Here is a 19,297-nt window from a genome sequence, read left to right on the forward strand (position 1 = left end):
CGCTTAACTTCGGAGTTCCAATGGAACCTAAAGCCAGTGAGCTCCCAAAAGGCCTCGTGCTAGGTAGAGATAGGAATATACATATAAGGCTTAAAGGATCAACTCCCTGAGCGATGTGGGATGTAACAATCCACCCCTCTTAGGGGCCCGACGTTCTCGTCAGCACACTTCCAGCTAGGCATTGGCTCTGATACCAAATTGTCACATCCCGACCAGGGCCCGACTCTACCATAGCACTATATTATCCGCTTTGGGCCCTTACCACACCCTCACGGTTTTGTTTTTGGGAACTCACACGAGAATTTCCCAATGGATCACCCATCCTGGGAATGCTCTCGCCAAAACTCGCTTAACTTCAAAGTTCCGATGGAACCCGAAGCCAGTGAGCTCCCAAAAGGCCTCATGCTAGGTAGAGATGGGAATATACATATAAGGCTTAAAGGATCCACTTCCTGGGCAATGTGGGATGTAACATCTAGTGCTTTCATAAATTGGTATTTTAAAAACTGTTTCTTTTTCTTTCAGCTTTATTATTGCATATTAGTTTCTTTTATTAATTAAATTCGTTTTAATTTAAGTAGGTTATAAAATCAATCATCTCAACTTTCTGCTTTACAATAATTAATTGGAATTTGGTTTGTTTTGAATTATTTAATAATCCTTGTGGAGATCGACCTTGCGAGAACCGTTTATCTACAACAACCTTGTCATTCGTGCAAGTAATATAGGAGTTTTTAACTCATTTGCGTGTGAGGTAAAATCCCTATCACTCACCTTGGATCCAAGTTTGGTGCACAGTCCTGTCATACAGACCGCATTAGGTGGTTCCAACTTGTGGGTGACCAATGATTATTCGCACAATCTTTACGTGATTGTAGCACTTGAGTGTACTTATTTACACCCAATCCTGTCGTACATACCATATTAGGTGGTTATGACTCGTGTGTAGGAGTTGATTGATGAGCTATAGGTTCAACCGTACAGGTGATATTAGGTGACTCCGGCTGACATATCATTCTGCATTAAATTATATCACCTGACTTACATGTTTACAGCTGGGGTACTTGATATGGCATATACTCAATTTCCATTGCTTTCGAGAATGGTTTCTAATTACATATGTAGTATTATTTTCTGGGAAATTATACAGGGTTTACGGTGAGTGATAGGAGCATATTTATGCGACTTAAATGGCTTGTTCTCGTACATTTACGTTATGTTTCTTTAGTTATTTTAGTACTTTAAGCTATTTTCGTGTGTTTGTAGGTCCAAAGGGCTAAAGGAGCAAAAAGATGCATTTTGGAGACTTTTGGAGCACTTTTGGGCTAAGGACGGATAGCTTATGCTTGAAGCCAAAGTGTTGGACGAAATTGAAGACCTAATTGGAGCCAAAGTGTTGGAACCTTGTTCTCTTTAGTTTTAGGACATTTAAACCTTTCCTAATCCCAATCATGCCATGCATAACACACATCCATTCTAACACATTGTCATTGCACATGCATTTCCTTCATTAGTTAACCCACATGCACTTATCACTTATCATCACCACATATCATATCACTTAATCACTTATCACTTATCATCACCACTTAACCACTTATCATATCATAACCACATATCATATCACTTATCACTTATCACTTAACATAACATCCACCTACTTCACCTACAACATCCACCTACTTCACCTACAAATGACATAGCCATATGTTCCCTCCACTACTCCTATAAATACCCTTGCATTCATTCATTCATGGACATCTCATTCCATTTCACAACACAACACCCCTCAAACACTTCCATTATTCCCTAACCGTGAGTCCCCCTTCCACCATTCCTCATCCATTTCCATAATTCCCCAAACCTCACCTTAGACCTTGTGCTACAACAACGAGGAAGATAAGAGGGCCTAAACGTTCATACAATTCAAGTTTGAGTTGTTGGAATGTTTAGGTGTTTCTTTGATTTCAAAGTTTAAATTCAATTCTCTTTGTTTTGTACGTATGAGGAATGGAAGAGAAGAATGCCTAAACGTTCATACAATTCAAGTTTGAGTTGTTGGAATGTTTAGGTGTTTCTTTGATTTCAAAGTAATGAGGAACTAATCCCGCTTTAGCTAGGGGGTGATTCGAAACTATGTTTATATTTGCAATATGAATTGATTACTTTTGGTTGGAATTTCATAAGTTGTGGATTCAATTCGTTTAACTGTTTGATTGATAACTTATTTATGTATGTTCATTGAGATTGCAAGCTTAATTTTCATGCATGAATATGACGCTAGAATATAAGTGAGTTTCACCTAATCGTTATGAACTTATATTCACAAGTAGTGGAGGTTGCTTATAAACAATCGCGTTAAACGAATTCTTGGCATAAGTTTCATGCGTATTCCATAGTAACGAATGCCTCGTCAACACTTCTAATTTTCATTGAACTTAATGATCTTTGTTGAATGTCTCTATCATGCGTATTCCATAGTTAGGGACTTTGATTAAGAATAATTTGGTTGTAATGCGTATTCCATTCAATCCAATGAATTTAGGGAAATCTGAAAGTTAATTTAAGCGGACCTAATTAACTTGGAGCATTGAGTTTCATAATTTATCGAAAGACCAACTGAGAATCAATCTTGTATGCAAGTATAACATGTGTGGAGAAGAACCCCTTAGCTAGCCTTCATCCATCATCCATATTCACATTTACATTCTGCTTAGTTTATTAACTTGTTTTGTTATTTCAATTTTCGTCAAATCAAAACTCTTCCCCCCTTTTTCCTTATTGTTCAATTTAGTTTATGTTTTAAAGCATTTTGAGTCTTTGGTTTGTCTTAGTGATTTAAAGTTTAGTTTTGCATTCTTTGAGTCTAGTATAGTGTTTTATATTGTGTTTTTACGTTTTTGAGTCAAATCCAAGTGATTAACAATCCCTCCTAATCCCCGGTCCAGAACGATCCCTACTTATACTTATACTACAATTGTCAAAAAGAGGGTTTAATTTGTGTGCGTATAAATCACGCATCAAATTTTGGCGCCGTTGCCGGGGATTAGCAACTTTGCTAATCCCTTGGTTCTTTTCTTTTTTTTTGGTTTAGTTGTTTTCGTTTTAGTTTCTAACTTAATGTTGTTTTCTTTGTTTGTTGTTACTTTTGATATTTGATTTAGTTCTCTTTCTTTGATTTTAGGTACTAGAGAAGTAAGATATGGATTTTGCTAGCATTCAAGCTCAATTGGCAAATCTTACTTCTAAATTGTCGCCGTATGCCGAAAGGACCACAATGCAGAGTGTCCCTACATTTGGTGCTTCATATAGGCAAGGATTTCAAGCCAATCAATGTCCACAAAGAGATTGGAGGGATCATTCAAACTCTATATGGTGGGAAGATCAACAAGTTCAACGTGAAGCATATTGGCAACCATATGAGGAGTTCTATTCAAGACCTATGCAGCCACCACAACTTCATATGCAATATGCTCAATTAAATTCAAGTTCGCCAATAGATTATAATCAAATTCTTAATGAAATAAATTCTTTGGCGCAGGGGTCACAAAATCAAGCCAAGGAGGCTCAACAAGAAGCATATTGGCAACCATATGAGGAGTTCAATACAACACCTATGCAGCCACCACAACCTCCCCCACAACAATTCCAATCAAGTTCAAGTATGTCCATGGATAATGATAAAAATTTTCAATTACTAACCTCTTTGGCGCAGGGGTCACAAAATCAAGCCAAGGAGTTGGGTAAATTGGACGAGCAATTTGGGCAGATTATGGAGTTCATGAAACAAATTCAAGAGCAAAGTGAACTCTCCAACTCAACTATTGAAAACTCGAAGGAAGATTTTGAAATCCATAATGCTATCACTTTGGGAAGTGCTATGGAGGTTGGAGCTGACCTAAAAATGTCCAAACATAGCCTAGAAGTGGATGAAGAGCTGCTAATTGAGGAGGAGGAAGAAGACATGCACACGGCAAGGGTAGAACAACCCTTGCCGCAGCCCCCTAAGCCTTCTAAACCACCCACCACCAGTAAGGACGTCCCAATTCCATGTTATTCTGATGTTATTCCACCCAATGTCCCTTTTCCTAGCAGGTTTTTGATTCCCAACCAAGAAGAGAGTAAAAAGGACATCGTGGAAGCCTTCCCAAAGGTGCAAAATTCTATTCAAATTCTTGGTGCAACACAACAAGTTTTAGATGGTGTTGAATTCTTCAAAGGACTTTGTACACCAAGAAGAATGATTCAAGAGAAGGTAGTGGCTGGAGAAGATGTAGAAGGCATCAAAGAGGACATATTTGAAACCACAATTCCCAAGGAAGTTGGATTTTATGACACGGGACAAGTCATAACTTTAGAAGGGGTGTTTATTCTGGAGTTCATTTTGGAGCACACAGGTAAGCCGCCTCCCCGAATTTCAATTTTCTTTTATACTAACATGTGGTTAATGATCCAGGCACCCACTTTAGAATTTGAACCAATGCCGGTTCACTTCAAGTATCACCTTCCATTCAAGGACCAATTCCATGCCGTTTGATTTTATTTATAAAAAAAAAAAAAAAAAAACTTAAAAAAAAAAAAAAAAAAAAAAAAACATGGCAGAATGATGGAGCTTCACAAAGGGCGTTTACTTGAAGCCCCACTACTGGGCAAAACTCTAGAAGCAGGAGGCATAGATGCGGAAGGCATCGGAGCAGAAGGCATCGAGGCGGAAGGCATCGGGACGGAAGGTATCGGAGCGGGAGGCATCAAAGAAGAGGCCTCAATACTTGGCCAAACGCTGGATGAGCCCGGAAAAATGTGCCTCTGGAAGTAAGCCGCAAGCCTTTGACGGTCAGTTTGACGGTCACTTTGCATCCGACCATTGGATTCTTGTAGCTCATCAAGCTTCCTCTTCATACCCGTCGAATAGTTGTTGGCAAGCACGTGCAAACTTCTATTCTCGTACTTAAGCAGTTTGATCTCCTGCTTGAGACTTTCCACCTCTGCCATCAAAGATTCCACCTGACGGGAGCGGGCAAGCAGGCGTTGGCCCATGTTGGACACAGAACTCGCACACTGAACACTAAGTGCGAGGGATTCTTGAACGGCCAACTCATCGGACCGTCCTGACAGCAGCCTACTATCTTTTGGAGTAAAGAGGTTCCTAGCTACTATTGTAGCTGTTGTGGCGTCCTGCATCACAGAGTCTTCACCTGAAAGAGGACCGTTAGAAGATAAGAAAGAAGGGCGCCATACGTTACCTTGACGCGGCGCGGCCGTATCACTGCTGAGACTCAATTCTAAGCTAAGGTTCGATGGGTTTGCCATTTTTCAAAAGTGTTCAAAGAGATGGGGTGGATGGAGTTAATTCTCAAAGGGCCGGAGTGGATTTTCAAGAATGGGAATTCTTCAGAGTGTGTTTGTTGTGGTGATCGATAGCTCTATAAGAAGCCAAGGCAACGCGTCCACCAATTCGAAAAGCCGGAATTTCCGGCGTAATTTAGGCGACGCGTTCTCTGCTTTTCAGAAGACGCGTTCAACTTTGTCAAAAGGAGCCGCATCTGCACTACCACGTGTCGTTCAGAAAGCGAAGGGGCGTCGTTCAGAAATCGAAGGGGCGCCTGCTCAGAAATCGAAGAGGCGTATTCAAAGATCGAAGAGGCGCCACTATTTCAAAAAGCCGGATTTGCGGGATCAAAACGTTTGTCGACAAGGGTAAAAAGTACCACCACTTGATATTATCTCTATATATGTCGACCTTCGTCTTTTATGGCAGGGCAAACCTGAAGAAAATGCCCAACTCTCCCTCACCTCTGAGGGCGCACTCCCAGCAAAGCCTTTCGAAATACTCAATTCTTTCTTCTTCCCCAAAGATGATACCAGATGCCTGGAGTACATATGACCCAGGAGGAAACGGCGGATTGAAGCATGTGCTGATTCATTCACCGTTTCTTCAAAGCAAAGGTATCTCATATCATCAAGGTCAAAAGCAAAAATATCTCATATCATGCTCTTTCCCTGTCTTTTTCTTTGTCCTTGTTCTTACTTGCATGGCAAAGTAAAAGAAGCAATCAGCCGGCACTTGGAGTCAGTCTACCGATCTGGAGCCAACTGCCCGGAATCTATTCCTGATTGCTTACCTAGCGTTGCTCTCGAGTAGTCATCTTCAACGGTTGATACACTTCCAGAGAAGGGACCACTCCTGCAAAGATTGAACAAAGAAACAGATATCAGGAGGAAGCTCAGACCTTCGGGGGAGACCCTAAAAGGAATCCTGCTGCCCAGTTCAAGAGTAGCACAAAGGAAAATCAACGATGGGCGGAAACCAGTTCAAGAGTAAGCCTGTGGAATCACAAAGATCAAAGCCTCAATGCAATCACCAAGGAGAAGAGGGAATTTACACTCCATAACCAGATTTGCGTCCCTAAACTCTTCTCTTTGTTAATTACATTCTGCCATGTTTAGTATGTTTAAATGTTTTTTGTGTGTTTACTTATGTTTTGTGTGAACCATATGCTTAAAACATTGAGGACAATGTTTGATTTAAGTGTGGGGGGGTAACTAAGTTTATTTAATGCAAATTCGTGGGATTTTATCACCCATAACTTCAAATGTTGTTCCTTGCTGTTTTAAGGTGTTTTTAAGTTGTTTTAGAGTGTTTTAGTTTGTTTTGTTTTATAACTCCGAAAATCACATAAAAATTTGAAAAACTTGTTTTAAAAACCCTAAAAAGAGTGTTTTGAGTCGTTTTTGTGTGTTTGTGTCTTAGGGTACCTTCCAACACAATGATAAGGATTTGGTTTATAATTGCATGACGGTTAGAAAGAGTTATAAACATAGAGAAAAGTTTGATTTACTCTTGGTATATGCTTGGTTATGGTTATAATGTATGACTTCACATGCAATCATAAAAGAAAAAAATTCGTTTTTGTAACATGCTTGAAGGAAGGAACTCAAACAAACGCTACAACCCTGAGAGACTTGAGCCTATAACGTTCTTTGGAGAGTATAATCTGTGATTTCTTGTTTTCTAAAGTCGTTGCATGATCTCATTATTCTTTGCTTGGTTACTACTTAGAAGGCGTTTCATCATATAGTTCCAAATGCTAGAACTCATGCCCATTTCATTCAAAGCATGTTATTGATTTGCATAACACATATTCAAGAAGAAGTTGTGTAGTGACCACCACCATAGCCAAATAGCCTTACTTCCCATACTTCGTATATGTTGTAAGTTTTAACCCCGTTGAGCCTCGTTTTGCCTTTATTCCTTGTTTACCCACATCACCCCTTACCTAGCTTAGAGTAGGACTTTCCTATACCCTTGTTCTTAAAGTTTAGTGAGCATGACTTAAATGAATTCCTTTTGAGTTACATTATGCAAGAAAATGAGTGTGGGGGAGTAAAAGTTTGTTCTTACGTTTATATGTATGTTTTGAGATTCAAAAGAAAAAGAAGAAAAGAAAAAAAAAAAAAAAAAAAAAAAAAAGAGGAGTGAAAATAAGTAAGAATGAACTCACGAGCGTTGATGGTTGAAGAAAGGGTCCAAAAAGTTGAATATGGCCCTAAGTTTTGTGTGATTTTCCCTTGGGTGTTCAAAGTTGACTTCTGCATTCTTAAGGGAATTCTAAGTGTCTAATTCAATACTTTGCTCACTATTGCTTTAAGAATGTTTGTTTATCCTTCACCTTTCATTGTTAGCCAATACCCTAGCCCCGTTACTACCCTTTGACTTCTATATTGAGTGTTATGTATTTCAATTGTGGAGTTTGAACTTGGTATGAGCTTATGGTGTCACTGGTTCTCGCGTCTAAGTAGTAGCATTCCATTCATGAGATCATATCTAAACATGCTTATTAACTCCAGAAAATGCTTTCCTTATTATAACATATGTGAGTGTTCGTCTACATGTTTACATCAATCTTCTCACATATACCTAGTGTAGGGTGTGTAGTCAGAAAATCTGTGTGAAAAACGAGAGTACATCTAGTAAGAAATTGAGGGAATTCTCTAAAGGCATGTTACTACATTTGAAATGTGTTTTAATTGCTTAATTGTGAACTAGTATGTGGTGACTATGATTAAGAATGTACTTAAGTGTAAAGATGGCTCAAATCTGTGAGAATAATGATTTTTAACTTGTCATGTGCATTGGAAGTCCCTGATACGATTGTTGGAAGGTGTAGGTTGTGTTTTGTTCTTTTTGTTTTGTTTTTCTGTTTTGCTCGAGGACTAGCAAAAGCTAAGTGTGGGGGTATTTGATAGGAGCATATTTATGCGACTTAAATGGCTTGTTCTCGTACATTTACGTTATGTTTCTTTAGTTATTTTAGTACTTTAAGCTATTTTCGTGTGTTTGTAGGTCCAAAGGGCTAAAGGAGCAAAAAGATGCATTTTGGAGACTTTTGGAGCACTTTTGGGCTAAGGACGGATAGCTTATGCTTGAAGCCAAAGTGTTGGACGAAATTGAAGACCTAATTGGAGCCAAAGTGTTGGAACCTTGTTCTCTTTAGTTTTAGGACATTTAAACCTTTCCTAATCCCAATCATGCCATGCATAACACACATCCATTCTAACACATTGTCATTGCACATGCATTTCCTTCATTAGTTAACCCACATGCACTTATCACTTATCATCACCACATATCATATCACTTAATCACTTATCACTTATCATCACCACTTAACCACTTATCATATCATAACCACATATCATATCACTTATCACTTATCACTTAACATAACATCCACCTACTTCACCTACAACATCCACCTACTTCACCTACAACATCCACCTACTTCACCTACAAATGACATAGCCATATGTTCCCTCCACTACTCCTATAAATACCCTTGCATTCATTCATTCATGGACATCTCATTCCATTTCACAACACAACACCCCTCAAACACTTCCATTATTCCCTAACCGTGAGTCCCCCTTCCACCATTCCTCATCCATTTCCATAATTCCCCAAACCTCACCTTAGACCTTGTGCTACAACAACGAGGAAGATAAGAGGGCCTAAACGTTCATACAATTCAAGTTTGAGTTGTTGGAATGTTTAGGTGTTTCTTTGATTTCAAAGTTTAAATTCAATTCTCTTTGTTTTGTACGTATGAGGAATGGAAGAGAAGAATGCCTAAACGTTCATACAATTCAAGTTTGAGTTGTTGGAATGTTTAGGTGTTTCTTTGATTTCAAAGTAATGAGGAACTAATCCCGCTTTAGCTAGGGGGTGATTCGAAACTATGTTTATATTTGCAATATGAATTGATTACTTTTGGTTGGAATTTCATAAGTTGTGGATTCAATTCGTTTAACTGTTTGATTGATAACTTATTTATGTATGTTCATTGAGATTGCAAGCTTAATTTTCATGCATGAATATGACGCTAGAATATAAGTGAGTTTCACCTAATCGTTATGAACTTATATTCACAAGTAGTGGAGGTTGCTTATAAACAATCGCGTTAAACGAATTCTTGGCATAAGTTTCATGCGTATTCCATAGTAACGAATGCCTCGTCAACACTTCTAATTTTCATTGAACTTAATGATCTTTGTTGAATGTCTCTATCATGCGTATTCCATAGTTAGGGACTTTGATTAAGAATAATTTGGTTGTAATGCGTATTCCATTCAATCCAATGAATTTAGGGAAATCTGAAAGTTAATTTAAGCGGACCTAATTAACTTGGAGCATTGAGTTTCATAATTTATCGAAAGACCAACTGAGAATCAATCTTGTATGCAAGTATAACATGTGTGGAGAAGAACCCCTTAGCTAGCCTTCATCCATCATCCATATTCACATTTACATTCTGCTTAGTTTATTAACTTGTTTTGTTATTTCAATTTTCGTCAAATCAAAACTCTTCCCCCCTTTTTCCTTATTGTTCAATTTAGTTTATGTTTTAAAGCATTTTGAGTCTTTGGTTTGTCTTAGTGATTTAAAGTTTAGTTTTGCATTCTTTGAGTCTAGTATAGTGTTTTATATTGTGTTTTTACGTTTTTGAGTCAAATCCAAGTGATTAACAATCCCTCCTAATCCCCGGTCCAGAACGATCCCTACTTATACTTATACTACAATTGTCAAAAAGAGGGTTTAATTTGTGTGCGTATAAATCACGCATCAGTGAGGGGTTATTACTTTTGGAAAGAGAAATGTTTTTTTCAAAAACTTTGTTTTTGCCCACTCACATTTTCTGATTTGCACCCATCCAGGTTTTAGCTGCTGAAAGTTTGTATCAACGAGGATTCTTGGCGAGTCTCAGTATAGGTGGCTACTTCTAAAGGTATAATCTTTACCTACTTTACTGTAATTTACTTATACTCTGACATCATGTGTGAATGGGTTCATTCCCGCTCACCAGCGCGCTCTGGTATTTAGGCACTCTTAGGTTTAAATTTATTCACACTTTCCACATTACTACACTTTATGGCTTTGTCACCTTCCAGGTGTCGGCCAGCACAGCTCGATTCGGAGTCCTAATGGACATTCTGGGTCGGGTGTGTCAACAAATCACATGCATAGCTATATGCATAACACGCCAACATAAGGTTCACTTCTAGTTAAAAATACTATCTAAAAATACAACTATACAAAATTCGGGGTCTTACAAATTATGACCTATATGATAAATATTACAACTTACTAGACAGAGGTGCTCATGTCTCTAGCATTTGTTTTTTGTTTTTTGTGTTCGTGAAATACCCGATATTTTAGCGGTTCATGTCGTATAACATCCATTAAAATTAACCAGTGATATGACTTGACCCGTTAATTTTAATAGGTAATATGATGTGACACCTTACCCCTTGAAGAAAATATATTTTAAATTGATAAATATTTAAATAAAAATGTAATACTAAAAACATAAGTGAGATCAAAGAATTCAATAGTAAAGTTAATCTCACATAAGGGAGATTAAATCCTATGGCTATTATTGTAATAATGTTTTTAATTAATATTGAAGTGTGATTCAAGGTTCTAAAAGACGTTAGGCACTAGTTAGGCAGGAAGTTAAAGCCTAATGCTTAGGCGGCTAGGTGGGACTTAAGTGGGGCTTAAGCGGACTAGGCAGATTTAGGGAAATTTATTATAAATCGCATAAATCAGTGTCTGCTTATACTTAAAAAGTACATAACTTTATTGGGATACATAAATTACAAAATATAATGACATAATTTCATTGGGATACATAAATTGCAAAATACATAAATTTTCAAATGCCTAGGGATTAAACAAGAAGGTGCCCAGCCACCTAGTGCCTAAGCGGAGGCGAGGCCTAGGCAGCGCTAGGCGAGGATTTTTAGAACAGTGAGTGTGAAAAATATAAACAAAAATATACAAACGCTCGTAATGACAAGTTCTACAACTTTTGTAAGGAGATCCACTCGGCAATTCACCACCATAATCCCATTAACCATAGATATAACTTTAACCGTTGATTGTCATTTACGTTTACGCTTCATTCTTCTCACTGAATTTTGATTTTTCAGATTTTCTTTTTTGAAAACATGATCTTTTAGCGGATGCAGAAAGGGAATGGTTCAGATCGTTGATATCACGTTTAGTTTATTACAATTAGTGAAAATGTTACTCATAGTTTATAAAGTCTCTAGAAACTATATAACATCGACTCAAATTTTAGTTACCGTAAACATCAAAACATGATATCAACGATCCAAACCGTTCATTTTACATGTGTCCACTAAAGTTCATGTTTCCAAAAAAAAAAAAAAAAACAAAATAATAAGAAACAAAATCCGGTGAGAAAAATAGAGTACAAACGACAATTGATGATTAAATATAAATCTAGGTTTATAGATTATGCTGTCAAATTTCGAAGTTGACCCCTTTACGGAAGTTGTAAAGCTTATCATTAGGAGTAATTGTACATTTTTTTTTTATTTTCACTGACACACCCCGATCAAGATCAGGGCATGCTGGCCGTCACGTGGAAGTGACGTAACCATGTGCACAGTGCGGAAGCTAATAAAATAATAAAAGTAGTACGAATAAATAAAATCCAACTTTACATAAAGTAAGAGCATACATGTGCAAGCGTAAGTGTGAAAAACAAAGTTCAGAGCTCGAAGACCTAATGCAGTCCGGGAGAAACAACACTACAAAAACACACCCCAAAGGTGGTCCTACACTGCTGAAAATCTGTCAGATATGCCGGGGAAATCCTCTGGGAAGCCACCACAAGTACTAGCCAACTAGAACCTGGAGGGGCGCAAAACAAAAAGTGTGAGTGGGCAAAAACAAAGCTTTTCAAAAACCATTTCATAAATAAGTTCTAACCCCTCGCCGTAAAACCTCTATACTTCCCAAAAAAGTAGAATATACATACATATATATATATATATATATATATATATATATAAGTCATGCTCAGAAATATGCCATGCCAAATGCCTCGAAATAAATGCAAGTGCTCAAGTAATATCAAAGCAATGCCATGTAATCTGTCAGCTGGAGTCACCTAACGTGACCTGCTCGGCTGAATCTAGAGCTCAGATCTCCATCTCACTAACTGTACCCGCACACGAGTTGGAACCACCTAAAGTGGTCTGTACGACAGGACTGGGTGTAATATAAGTACGCTCAAGTGCTACAATCACGTGAAGGCTGGGCGAATAATCGCGGGTCACCTACGAGTCGGAACCACCTAAAGTGGTCTGTACGACAGGACTATGCACCTAACTTGGATCCAAGATGAGCGTGTGGTGCGGGAGGTGAACATCACGTGAAGGACTGTGCCCAACTCTGGGCGGGAGCACTAACACCGGGGGTGCAGGTTATGAGCTTTCTATGCATCTCAAATCACTACTGAACATAAACATAAACCATAACTTACCTGGCACTTACCTGTGCATCCACAGCACCAACACACACACACATATATATATATATATGCAACTAATAATGCGTAAATAAATGGCAAACAATAAGCATGGCATATAAATGAATAAACGTTTCATTTCACTTTCTGGGAAAAGTATAAGTATATAGGTATATACGAAAAACCAAAAGCCCACTCACTGGTATGTAGCAGGGTCGTAACCCCCTTGCCTCGAGTGACCGCGCTCGTCCTCGGGATAGGTCTCACCTATATGCGAAACAACTATAAAACATTAATTTTAAAACACATAACCAACATCACGAAATAACTTCTCATACATTGCTCAAATGGGGTGTATGAATACACCAACGTGACCTACTCAACCTCAGGAACATCCCCATATTTTCAGAAAACTTTTCCACCGCCGCACGCGCCCCTATGCTCCGGCCAAGGCACAGCCACACGCGCCGCCCACGCGCAGGCATGTGCCTGGCACACTGACGGCGTCAGTTAACGCCGTCAGGAATATTCCGTTAACGCCGTTAGGAATATTTCGTCCAAACTGACAGAATATTCTGTCATCTTCTCCGGCGAAGCTCCGGCGCCGTCGCCGGTGCCGGAAAATCGGGAAAACTTTAAAACCTTGTAACTTCTTCGTATTTCAACCAAATTTCACAAAATTGGTACCAAAATGAAGCTTACAACAAGAGGAACAAATCCATACCACTTTCAAGCACTAAAACGCACGGAATCTCGCCGGGAAAACACCACCATCTTCGGCCAAGCTTGTAACTCACGATCCCGACGTCCAAAACCTTCAAACGAACCACCCTGAGCCTCCTAAGGACCTCACCAAGCTTCGTACAAGATTGAAATTCCCAAAAACACAAGAATTAACGTGTGCATGAACAGTGACCAAATCGGGGTATCCCGAGTTCGACGTGAAAACGAAGGTATCCTTACCTGAAATGGGTATGGTTGAACTCCTACGGACCTCACGAGCACGAATATGTAATTTGTTTCCTCAATCTGTGAAGGTTTCAATGGTTTTTGGGTGTGTCCGTACAAGAAGAATAGGAATGGGAGAGAGAAAAGGCTCGGGACAGGACAGGGAGAGAAAGTGAGTGAGTGTGGTGTGCGTGTGGTCCAAAACCAGCCAAGCAACACCCAAAAACAACCACACAACGAAACAACAATAATAAGGGCAAAATCGTCATTTCACCCCTATGGTTCGAAAATCCGGAACGGGCTGTCACATTCACACTTCTACATTAATTATAATGAATTTTTATTAATTTTGCACTCATAAGAATATGGAGAGTTTTAGAAGTAAACGACGATGTAAGCATCATCTAAGTGTGTAGGATGTAACCACGAGCTTTTGTATATTCTTTTCACATTTTTTTACTTATTTACATTAATGATTATGAATTTTTATTTATTTTGAACTCCACTAAAAATATTGTTCACGAGCGTTTAGAGGATTGTAAAAACCCACACGAGATGTGCCTATCTTGGCATAGAGAATGTGGTCAAGAGCATTGCACATTTTTCACCCTTATAAATTAATTATTATGAATTTTTTATGTGCTTCGAAAAATTTTAACCAACTTATTTGAGATTATATACTATGGTTAGTGCAATAAGTTTTTAGGAGTTTAAAAGTTATTTTTCTTATCGGGTTGAAACGGGTTACCTGCTTCTAAACCTGTTAATAACCATTTATTCTAATAACGATCAGATTAGTTAACGTATTAAACTTGGAATCCGTTATTATTGTGTCCTTTGGATCGGCTTAATGGGTGGTGTAAGAAAAATATGGCTTCATTAATTAATAAATTAAAATTTTTATTAATAAAAATTATTTATTTAATAGTAGATTTGTTATTTTTTTTAACAAACAATATTGTCTACACTAAAAGAGAAGGGCTGAGTTTTTTTTTTTTTTTTTTTTTTTTTCACGTAGACTCACAATGGGCTAGCAATAATGTGATTCAAATTCGTTTTTGGTGAGAATCAAACTTAATGTCTCTCATTTACAAATAAAAAATAATATCTCTAAATTGTAGTACTAAGATGTCACATCCCGGCCCGGGACGGATCACTTCCCGGGCCCGCTTCACCACCGTAGCACGATATTGTCTGCTTTGGGCTTACCATTCCCTCACGGTTTTGTTTTTGGGAACTCATGAGCAACTTCCCAGTGGGTCACCCATCATGGGATTGCTCTAGCCCTTTTCTCGCTTAACTTCAGAGTTCCTACGGAACCCGAAGTCAGTGAGCTCCCAAAAGGCCTCGTGCTAGGTAGAGATGGGAATATACATTTAAGGATCACTCCCCTGGGCAATGTGGGATGTCACAATCCACCCCCCTTAGGGGCCCGACGTCCTCGTCGGCACACCACGGCCAGGGTTAGGCTCTGATACCAAACTGTCACATCCCGGCCCAAGGCGAATCACTTCTCGGGCACGCTCCACCACCGTAGCATGATATTGCCCGCTTTGGGCTTACCATTCCCTCACGGTTTTGTTTTTGGGAACTCACGAGCAACTTCCCAGTGGGTCACCCATCATGCGATTCCTCTAGCCCCCTTCTTAACTTCGGAGTTCCGATGGAACCCGAAGCCAGTGAGCTCCCAAAATGCCTCGTGCTAGGTAGAGATGGGAATATACATTTAAGGATCACTCACCTGGGCGATGTGGGATGTCACAATCCACCCCCTTAGGGCCCCGACGTCCTTTTCGGCACACACGTGGCTAGGGTTAGGCTCTGATACCAAAATGTCACATCCCGGCCCAGGGCGAATCACTTCCCGGGCCTGCTCCACCACCGTAGCACGATATTGTCCGCTTTGGGCTTACCATTCCCTCACGTTTTTGTTTTTCCGAACTCACGAGAAACTTCCCAGTGGGACACCTATCATGGGATTGCTCTAGCCCCTTTCTCGCGTAACTTCAGAGTTCCTACGGAACCCGAAGCCAGTGAGCTCCCAAAAGGCCTCGTGCTAGGTAGAGATGGGAATATACATTTAAGGATCACTCCCCTGGGCGATGTGGGATGTCACAATCCACCCCCTTAGGGGCCCGACGTCCTCTTCGGCACACACGTGGCTAGGGTTAGGCTCTGATACCAAAATGTCACATCCCGGCCCAGGGCGAATCACTTCCCGGGCCTGCTCCACCACCGTAGCACGATATTGTCCGCTTTGGGCTTACCATTCCCTCACGGTTTTGTTTTTCCGAACTCACGAGAAACTTCCTAGTGGGTCACCTATCATGGGATTGCTCTAGCCCCTTTCTCGCGTAACTTCAGAGTTCCTACGGAACCCGAAGCCAGTGAGCTCCCAAAAGGCCTCGTGCTAGGTAGAGATGGGAATATACATTTAAGGATCACTCCCCTGGGCGATGTGGGATGTCACAATCCACCCCCTTAGGGGCCCGACGTCCTCTTCGGCACACACGTGGCTAGGGTTAGGCTCTGATACCAAAATGTCACATCCCGGCCCAGGGCGAATCACTTCCCGGGCCTGCTCCACCACCGTAGCACGATATTGTCCGCTTTGGGCTTACCATTCCCTCACGGTTTTGTTTTTCCGAACTCACGAGAAACTTCCCAGTGGGTCACCTATCATGGGATTGCTCTAGCCCCTTTCTCGCGTAACTTCAGAGTTCCTACGGAACCCGAAGCCAGTGAGCTCCCAAAAGGCCTCGTGCTAGGTAGAGATGGGAATATACATTTAAGGATCACTCCCCTGGGCGATGTGGGATGTCACAATCCACCCCCCTTAGGGGCCCGACGTCCTCGTCGACACACCACGGCCAGGGTTAGGCTTTGATACCAAACTGTCACATCCCGGCCCAAGGCGAATCACTTCTCGGGCCCGCTCCACCACCGTAGCACGATATTGTCCGCTTTGGGCTTACCATTCCCTCATGGTTTTGTTTTTGGGAACTCACGAGCAACTTCCCAGTGGGTCACCCATCATGGGATTGCTCTAGCCCCCTTCTCACTTAACTTCAGAGTTCCGATGGAACCCGAAGCCAGTGAGCTCCCAAAAGGCCTCGTGCTAGGTAGAGATGGGAATATACATTTAAGGATCACTCCCCTGGGCGATGTGGGATGTCACAATCCACCCCCCTTAGGGGCCCGACGTCCTCGTCGACACACCACGGCCAGGGTTAGGCTCTGATACCAAACTGTCACATCCCGGCCCAAGGCGAATCACTTCTCGGGCTTGCTCCACCACCGTAGCACGATATTGTCCGCTTTGGGCTTACCATTCCCTCATGGTTTTGTTTTTGGGAACTCACGAGCAACTTCCCTGTGGGTCACCCATCATGGGATTGCTCTAGCCCCCTTCCCACTTAACTTCAAAGTTCCGATGGAACCCGAAGCCAGTGAGCTCCCAAAAGGCCTCGTGCTAGGTAGAGATGGGAATATACATATAAGGATCGCTCCCTTGGGGGATGTGGGATGTCACATAAGAGGCAGGAATAAATTTGTTATCGACACTCACTAAAAATTTTAGAGTCCTAATAATAAATTTCTTTTTTATCCTTACCGCCTTCATCATTCAAGTGGGCCCCTACAATGAGAGAAATAAATTATTCTGGCAAGTCATAGCATTAGAAGAATTAAAAAGTAAGTTGGATTAATTTGACTGAATAAATAAAAAATATAATTGCACAGGCTCCTCATAAATATCATAATCCATTTCGATTATAATTTCGGATTCTTCATAATCCTCCCCTTCCTTGGTTTCTCCCCCTCCCTATAAGAGCACTTCCACAAAGGGTGGGATAGGCCGGCACGCAGCCAAAAAAATGGCCCAGCACCTAGGGAAGTTTCTCCAGCCCACATGATTACATGGCACCTAGCCCAAGTTGGTCTCCAAGCCAGCCCAAAATTGACAGACCTTGGGACCGGCCTACACGACGCTACCTTCAAGGACAAGGCTGCCGACCCGGAACTTGCTGTTGAGGACGAGCAGGTCTTGGAAGCTGTTGAGGACGATGACATACAAATCCAGCGATCCAGCTGAAGGTCAGGGCGTAGGTCCAGAGGCGGCGGGTTTGGAGCTGGCGAGCCTGGGCGCCGATGTCGATCGATTTGCGGCGGGTCGAACCACAGAGGGCGATGGAGAGGAAGCGGAGAATGAAGGAGAGGTGGGGATTTGATGGAGGGTGGAGATAGGGGGTTGGCGTGCTCTGGTCAGAGGAGCATTTTTGGGGAGAAACTCAAAAATTAAAAATCAGATTATTAATTTTGATTATTTTATAATAAAAATTAATAATATTTTAATAAAATTGACTAGGCTATGTATAGAGGCGAAATGTTCGAATCTTTATTCTTTTGAAAAGAAGAAAGAATCACAAAGTTGTTGAGGTTAATTCACTTAGATGTTAGTGGCACTTGTCCACAACATAATACTACTCATGTTGTATGACATTCACCGAAGATCACTCTCGGTTGGACTATTGTTTATTTTTGAATAAACACAAGTCTGAATACTTTGCAAAAGGTTTCAAAGAATTTAAGAATGTAAGTTGATGAGTAAGACGTCTAAAGTATTTACCTCCTTAGATTTGATCCAAGGAAAAATAACACTTTAGAAGAGTTTCCTTGAAAGATATCAAGGAAAGTAGCATTATAAGATAATGGATTTCTCCATTGGGAGAAGAACGAACTTGAATAAGACGTAGTTCGTTGGATGTTATCAATTACCCATATATAGGATATATACTTCTAAGACAATATGATTGTCAATTAGAAGATCTTCTAAAATTTTCATGACTCTATAGGATGTAGTTGGAAAGAAAGACAAGTCTTAATTGTGTTAAGATTTGGGGTTGTGTGCCAATAAGCAATATTTTTTTGAGAACAATCTTGTGGGATATCCTTAAATTGACCTTTGGATATCACTTCTATAAACCAACTAACAAATGTTATTTGTTGGGTAGTTCATTGCAATCCTACAATAGGATTTGCCTAAGATAAAGCAAATGAACATGAGATAGAACTCAAATAATGGGTTCTTTGAGAGACAAGATGATAATCAATAAATATAACAACTAGTTCCTACACCACTAGCTCCAAGGTAGTCAAGAAGGATCTATAAACCATCTTAGTTGAATGGTTTGAACTTTATGACTATGTCATAGAGTTACACCTCTTAATTTGAAAGAAATAAGAATGAAAATGCTTATGACTACATTGAGTGTATATACGACATATACTCAAGGAATTGGTATGGTACCATTTGACCCAAAATAGTGAAACCTTCATAGGTAATTGGTAACTTAAGGTGACTACAATCAACGAGATTGGTTGACTTGGAAGAAACCATCTTTGACGTAGTCTTGGTTTCTGTTAATTCGAAGATTGCTAGCTACAACTAAATGGTGATTCAATGTTTGGACAAAATATGGGTTTCTGAAACCATTATCAAGATAGTCTTG

The sequence above is a fragment of a genome, unplaced genomic scaffold (assembly GCF_019419815.1).
Source record: "Pyrus x bretschneideri cultivar Hongxiangsu unplaced genomic scaffold, Pyrus_bretschneideri_v1 Contig113, whole genome shotgun sequence".
Classification (NCBI taxonomy): domain Eukaryota; kingdom Viridiplantae; phylum Streptophyta; class Magnoliopsida; order Rosales; family Rosaceae; genus Pyrus; species Pyrus x bretschneideri.